The sequence below is a fragment of the Sebastes fasciatus genome, chromosome 7, assembly GCF_043250625.1.
Source record: "Sebastes fasciatus isolate fSebFas1 chromosome 7, fSebFas1.pri, whole genome shotgun sequence".
In the NCBI taxonomy this organism is placed as follows: Eukaryota; Metazoa; Chordata; class Actinopteri; order Perciformes; family Sebastidae; genus Sebastes; species Sebastes fasciatus.
Window position 1 is genome coordinate 9,605,857 of NC_133801.1, and position 7,685 is coordinate 9,613,541.

The window sequence follows — 7,685 nt, forward strand, 5'->3', positions numbered from 1 at the left end:
TGTTATTGCACACTTGTATATAGTAAGTTAATCTATATTCATATTTTAGATTTTTTTTATGCTAGTAGTAATCGGATATATTTATAGTGTATTCCAATATTCTTTATATTGTGTATTCTATGGATATATTTCTCCAGTATTGATATGTACATTTTATTTACTGTTCCGGTGCATTGCCTGGTTAACCTGCTGCTGTAACACTATTATCTATCTATAATGGGGCCAATCTATTAAATTCAATTCTGTGTTTATATACAATATACATTATACACTGAACTTTTAATTCAGTTTAATTTAAGTTTTGACCAATTTGTTACTACATTTACACCTGAATTGTAATTCCTGTTAATCTTTAAAACATTTTACCAAGTTGCGGTTGCACAATTTACTATTTCAATAATAAATAACAACTCAGTAAATGTATAGCTATGTATTTATTTGTTACTTTTTGATTGACAAAGTTAGAGAAGTGATTTTAAATCGAGTCTGATGTTGCCTTACACATAAAAGAATAATCCTAGTCTCTTCCAAACAGTGAGGAACACAGCTTATTAATTAAACACTGGTATCGGATCGGTACTGGTATCGGCTGATACCCAAAGCCCAGATATCGCTATCGGTATCAGGACTGAAAAAGTCGAATCGGTGCATCCCTTTTATAGGAAGTCAGTATTTCCAAGAGGTGTGCGAAGCATGACCTGTGGGTAACTGAGAGTTACGGCTTACGCTGTGTTAATTATTTTGGGGATTTCTGGAAAACTAAATGGCTTTATGCCCACATTTTTTGCACTCAAGTGAACAGTGGGAGGTGACCTGTGAAAGTTTAACAAGTCAGCTCCCATTTTCATATTATCTGAAACTGTTTCAAACACCTTCAGATTATATGAAAAAGGCGTTTAAAAAGTTACAACCACACACAACTCTTCCTTGAGTGTAAGTCAAAATGTACAGATAGAGATAGACAGACAGAGCAACAATAGATGGTCAGTAACACAGCAAGCTTTTATATTTCCCCCTCTCTGAGCCTCTCTTGTATTATGTGTCACTGGTCCCTGGCTTACACACATGCACTACATACGTACAGATCTTACAGAGATGACTATCAATATAAATTCATAGCTGAGAACTGATTGGAGTAAACAGTGATTGTAAACGATGAACCCACTGGTAATAAAATTACGGGTTGTAAAAAGACAAGCAGTGTGGTCTTACCTTGATATTTTTAGCATGACAGCTTGCGTTGTCCATGAAGCGTCTGGTCATCTCGTGTCCAAGACGTCGCCTATCAACGCAGTCTAAACCCAATCACACAAATCACACATGCCTGGGCTTACAGCAGGCCGTATTCTGCTCTGCCTGGCTTAAGACGCAAACACACACACTCAAGCATGCATGCACCCACTCACACACATGCTCTCACCCAAACACACACACGCTGGGCTTTAGAAAAGGATCCCTGCCCCTAATCCAAGACTCCTTGGTGCATATTTATAAGAGGGCCACAGAGTAAATAAGAGGGGAGCAGATACATAAATTATTTTACAAAACGTGGAAACCCAGTAAGGTGAAATATTTACATTATGAAGTGTGTGTGAGTGTGAGAGAGTGGATTATATGAGTCCCAGACTGTCTGTGTCGTAGTCTAACTAACCCATTTACAGCCACTTACAACATACTGGGCCAAAAGGCACCATGCCAGGTACAGTAGTACAGTCTACTTAGCCGTCATTGTGAGAGTGTGTACGTGGAGAGAGATTGAAGAGAGGGCAGCTTGTGTACAGACAGACAACACAGTCACCGTCATGGTGACATTACATTATAATCACTATGTCCTCTTTCTTTCTGTCGCACCCAAGCACACATACAGCATCCAGTCTTGTTAAAAGCCAGCCTGTGTGTGAGTGTTGAACGTCATTCCAATCAGCATCAGCTGAAGTACTAGGTTAATCCTCATTGCGACGCACACAAATCCACACAAGCACACTAACACACACATACACACACACTGGGGGAGAAGAGAGGAAAAAATGGAAAAGAATAATGAGACCAGGTGTGTGATGAACAATCCTGTATGGTTCAACAACTGTGGGCTAATTCCTCCTGTCAAACACAAACATGGAAACTATCATAAGACTCATTTTTGACGTCATTTTTGACGTCTTGTAAACCAAGGTTGATGGGTTCAGAAGTTAACAATCCTGCTTTGTTCTGCGTCCCATACATGATGAAAACATATTCATGTTAAGCTTCACAGGATGCCTCCAGAAGAAAAAAACATGTGAGGACCGCTATGTAAGCTGTTGAAAATGTAAGCCTATACTGTTTAAACATACAATGTACAGATTACACCTTCAGGAATACCAGGAAAAGTTAAATCTGACTCAGATAGGTCAGTGGTTAACAACCTTTACCAAGCAAAAATCACTTTTCATGTCCAAATATAAACAAAGATTTAGAAATCTAAGTAGAACGCTTTAAAATTGTAAACACCGAGTCAGTGGTACCAGACTGTAGAATTATGGAATATATCATGTAACCTTAATCCATGACTATATTTGGTAATGCCTCATTTCACAGGTCTGCAAATTTCATGGTAATTAGGTGATAATTAGCAAGTTACCTATTTGAAATTTCTTTGGAATTACTACCAAATTACCCCAATATTTACCTCAAACTTTATCGAAAATTACTTTATTATAAACATTATGTAATAATTCTATACTAAAATAGCATCTAATGGTTAAAATAGGGCCCTTAGGCTTGAGAGGGGGCTGCTCTTCATCGGAAGTTGAAAACCAAAACTAATAGAAGACTCTTCTGATCAGGCACAAATCTCACCATTGTGTGACTTATTGTCAACACAAATGTAACCTGGTAGCTAATGTCATAATTCAGGGAGTTTTTAAAGAAATTTCAAATAAGTTATTTGCTAATTATTATCTATTTATCAGCAGACACAATATAGTAGATCAATTAACTTTGTATTCTTTTCCTGGAAAGGTATTAAATTAATTACCAGCCATTGAAAAAAATTGTGGAATATAATTATTAAATAATGTTTATAACAAAGTCATTTTCAATACATTTTGAGGTAAATATTTGGGGTAATTTGGCAGTAATTCCAAAGAAATTTCAAATAGGTTACTTGCTAATTATCAGCTAATTACCATGAAATTTGCGGACCTGTAAGATGAAGTGTTATAATATATTTAAATTAGGAATTGCTTTTTTAAAAATAATATTTCTTAAAAGGGACTGTTTGTAACTTTTTACACGTATGATTTTGAGCGATGCTCGTTCATGTCTATTTAGAGCGAACAAGCGACGCTGACTTTCGTTGACTTAACAGCCACAGGTGTCGCTGTTAACAAGCATTTCTGAAAGTTACAAATAGTCCCTTTAATATAAGGAAAACCTGTCTGCCATGGTGGCAGGTGACCTGAAACGTTCACCTGCCACAGCCAACATTTACCCTGCTATTTGGCAGGTGGCAGGTGCTAATTTCATTCCCTGCCTGTGACATTACTATGCCATGCCATGAGCAACAACCATCAGGTTTTGTGATGCACACATCAAGTTAGAGTGAACACTAATGTAATTGTGTAAAAATTGTAATTTATTTTCCCCATGTTGTCCATGTATATGTTTTTATGTTTTTTATTTTTTCCCACTCACAATGTTGTTTGGTTACAATTGCCCAGAAGTCTTTATAGATATTTAAATCAATATCCTCCTCACAAACACTAACCATACACTTCCACGCAACACACACACACTTGTCTTTTTTTATATATTTACTGTATTTTTATTATTATTATATATATCTTGTCCTAATTGTTTGTTATCATTATTATGTAGTCATATTATTTCTTTATATTAATCTTGTCCTAATTGTTTATCATTATTATGTAGTCATATCATTTATTTATATTAATCTTGTCCTAATTGTTTGTTATCACTGTTATGTAGTCATATTATTTATTTATATTAATATTGTCTCTAGGTGGAGGCTCCAGATAAGCCCAGTGAGTTTTTTTGCCTCTTCCTGCACTGTATATATTATTCATTTAGTTTTTTGTTATGTTGTATAGTCTTAAATTGTGCAAAACAAATAAACAAAATAAAAAAATAAACAAACACACCTGTGCAGCTGACAATACAGTGACAACCACAATGCATTTTTTATGTATTTATTTCACAATAAAAGTCTCCACAGAACTTTGCCATTGAAAGCTTTTACTGTGAAACTCGAGCAGCAGGAAGTGCTCGCTTTGAATTAGCATTATTAGTTACAGCTAATTAACTCCTATATTCTCAAGTTAGCTAGGCTTAATGAAGTTAACCTGACAAAATATGAGCCATTGTGGTGATAGCTGACATTATAAATATAATGTGTAGAGAGAATATTACACTAACCTTGATTTATCCTCACGAAATCATTACTGTTTAGTGTTTAACTCCTTCCACATTCAGTAGTAAACTCTCCACTAGTGGTTTAATTAAGTTACATTGAAGGTAACAGACAAATCGCGGAACTCTCGCGAGATTGTTAAGGTTAGGCGTTGAGGATTGCACGTCGGGCAGCTAGTCTCGCGAGATTTCTTTGCAAATTCTTGCAATTTGCAGGTTACCTGTGTCGCCTTCTCTCTCTTGATTGGCTGAGGGTCTGGCAGTTAAACTAATCAACCAATAAACGCACACCTGGATCCTTTTCGTAAATACAAGTAAAAAAAATACAACAATATTAAAATAATTGTTAGAATTAAATGTCTTAAGTAAAAAAGTTTTTCTTCAGCAAAATGTAAAAAAGTAAAGGGTTAGTCAGTAATTTAATTTCATTCTCACTGTGCAATATCATTTTCACTTGTGCAATTTTGTTAATTGTCTGTTTATTGTCAATACTGTATATACTGCTCCTATTTTTATACTTCCTTCTATTTAAATGGGTCATATTTAAATAGACCCATTTAAATGCAATTTCGTCTCATTGAATTACACTTAGACTATCAGATATACGTCTCTCCATAACCAGTGTGTTCATCTCTCTGTTAACAGGAAACCAGTTCACTGCTGGCTGTGTTAACCACAATATATAGTACACATAGAAATGAACACTTGAGGCAAACAGTTCAGGCAGTTTATGAGTGCAACAATTATCATATTCATTCCACATAAGGCAAGGTGTCGTATGTGAGTACCGTTTATAGTTTGTTACACTTTGTTTAGCTCTTTGATCTTGTTTTTTGCACTATCCCCTTTGCTGCTGTACACTGCAAATTTCCCCACTGCGGGACTAATAAAGGAATATCTTATCTTAATCATTTAATGTGACTATTTAATTATAGATATTATATTATTACATTAATCTGGATGCATTTAACAAATAACCAGCAGTTAGTAGTAGAGTAAAAATTACAATATAGTACAAGTAGTAGTAAGTACAACACCTGAGTAAATGTACTTAATTACGTTCCACCACTGACTGTCATCTGGAGGGCAAAAACACACATGAGAAAGAATTGGTAATACATTATAAATACAATAATAAAGTCTTTGTTACTTATATTACAGTGTAGACTTATGAAACACTCTTATCAAACAGATAGCCTGCAATGACAACAACAAGTAAAAGCTTTGAAGGAGAGACAAAGTGTCACAAGGAATTACTCAACCTTGAAATACTCAAATATTTCGTATTAACAAGATAAATCCCTCTTCCCCAAAGTTTAACCTTGAGATCCTGAACACATGTTCATAGTTTCTTCTCATTCTGAGGTGTCAACCAGGTGAGCTGAGGTGATTAATTGCTTCTGGAGGATCAGGCTGGGGACATCATTCTTCTGAGTACAGGATAAATCAGCTCTCCATATGTTTTTATCTCACACCAGATACAATTTAAATGCAGCTAGGACTTTCTATTTGTAATACTGTTTTATCCGCTCTGTTTATTTAGCACCACTTGTGAATACACACACATTTTTAAATTTCTTTTATCAAACTTTCAAAACCGGTAGTTTACAGGGAACATTTAACTGTTTGTGCAGCCTTTTCGTGGCAATTAATAACTTTAATATGAACCAATCAATCAATCTACACCTTTTGACCCAGATTACTTCATACAACTTCATCAAGACTATGGTGAAATACGATAATAAGAAAGAATCTCCCATTTCCTCTTGAACATATTATGAAACCAGCTAAGATTTACAGCGCACTCTCCTCTAAATCAAACCCAGATAAAGAAAGAAAATACCATTCCTCTGAGGGAAGACTTCTAGGAAAGAAATCGTCGGGCGTGCTATCAATTAACAGTGAAATCTCACAGCACCATCTATCTAGCTTCTGTAGCAAGTACATTTTTACAAACTGCTTCACTGTCGCTATAATTCACATGTAAAAAAATCTCTGGGTTTGGATGGATGGAGGAAAAACTGAGAGAAAGTAGAAGAGGATATAAAAAAAGACGAGGTAAGCTGCAGAAAAAGGCAAAGAAAACGGAGTGCCAGGCACAGGACAGGACAGAACAGAGGAGGTAATGAGGGGAGGAGAAGTTGAGTAAATAAAAGCAGGTTGAAGGGAGGGCGTAGGAGTTAATACAGTAGGCATGTTTTTAGGATTACTCTGATGCTAATTTGTCTCCGGAACAAAGTGCAAAGTGACAGGAAAGATGTATATCACAAAGATATGGCAATGAAATAGACCTCTTAACCTCTAGATTACTCTTAAATCCACACACAATAAAAGCTGTCCTGTCCCAGGGATGCTGAATGGACACTTCTTTCTCCTAACAACCACGCAGCAGTAATAACTCAGCCGACAGACCAACTGCTGGGAGGTCAGAGGTCGTCCTTACCTTGACAGGAGTGTTTTAAAGCAGGAAGAGTTGGAACGTTACCGAGGAACGATTACAGAGTCTGTGCAGGAAGTGCTCGGATTTTCACCTGGCACGGCAATGTAGCTTTTTCTGTGTAGAAACGAGCGAGTATTGTTGAAGTATGACCCTTTCCTGCTTTTAACATTCCTAGATATCCAATCAGGGGGGATACAGGCAGAAAGTATGGAGAAAAAAAATACATAAACACATGAAAAATATGCTACTTTTCTTGGTGGGTTGTTTGCAGAGAGAGAGGAAGTTATGGTAAGATTGTGTGTTATTGGAAAAATGTTATTCCAAGCACAGTAAATCACTGCTGTTTTGCTCGTGTCCAAGAGGTGAAGGAGACGCAGGCCCAAGTGAAATACGTGATCTTGAATCTAATCTAAAAACATTTGTTTAAACTCTGGACCACACAGGAGTATAAGTGGAATTGAACAGCAGTGTTGACCACCTACCGTGAGTATTTGTCAGTAAATAACCTACTTTAAGGACGTTTTTATTGACCTTTAATAGTTGTAGATCCACAAATATTTCATCAAATGTAATTTCATGTGTACAAATGGATCCACAAATGCGTATATATCCCTTTACATATATCACTTTACAAGGCAAATTTGCAAAATATTCATATATAAATATGAATTTATACAAAATAAAATTGACTTGACTTGACATGTAAACCTATAACATTTTTATGTTGAATTAAAATGCGTGTTTACAGAGTAAGTTATGCATATTTGCAATACATGTTTGTGGATGGTAAAATATTTGTGGATCATGGTACATTGTCTTCTGTGGATTACAACTA

General features: G+C 35.8%; 1 long non-coding RNA gene across 1 annotated transcript in view; it reads left to right on the forward strand.

Annotated features, from left to right (window-relative positions):
- Window positions 1–7,685, forward strand: part of LOC141771314 (uncharacterized) — a 202,033-nt gene that overhangs the window by 190,324 nt on the left and 4,024 nt on the right. The window lies entirely within an intron of this gene.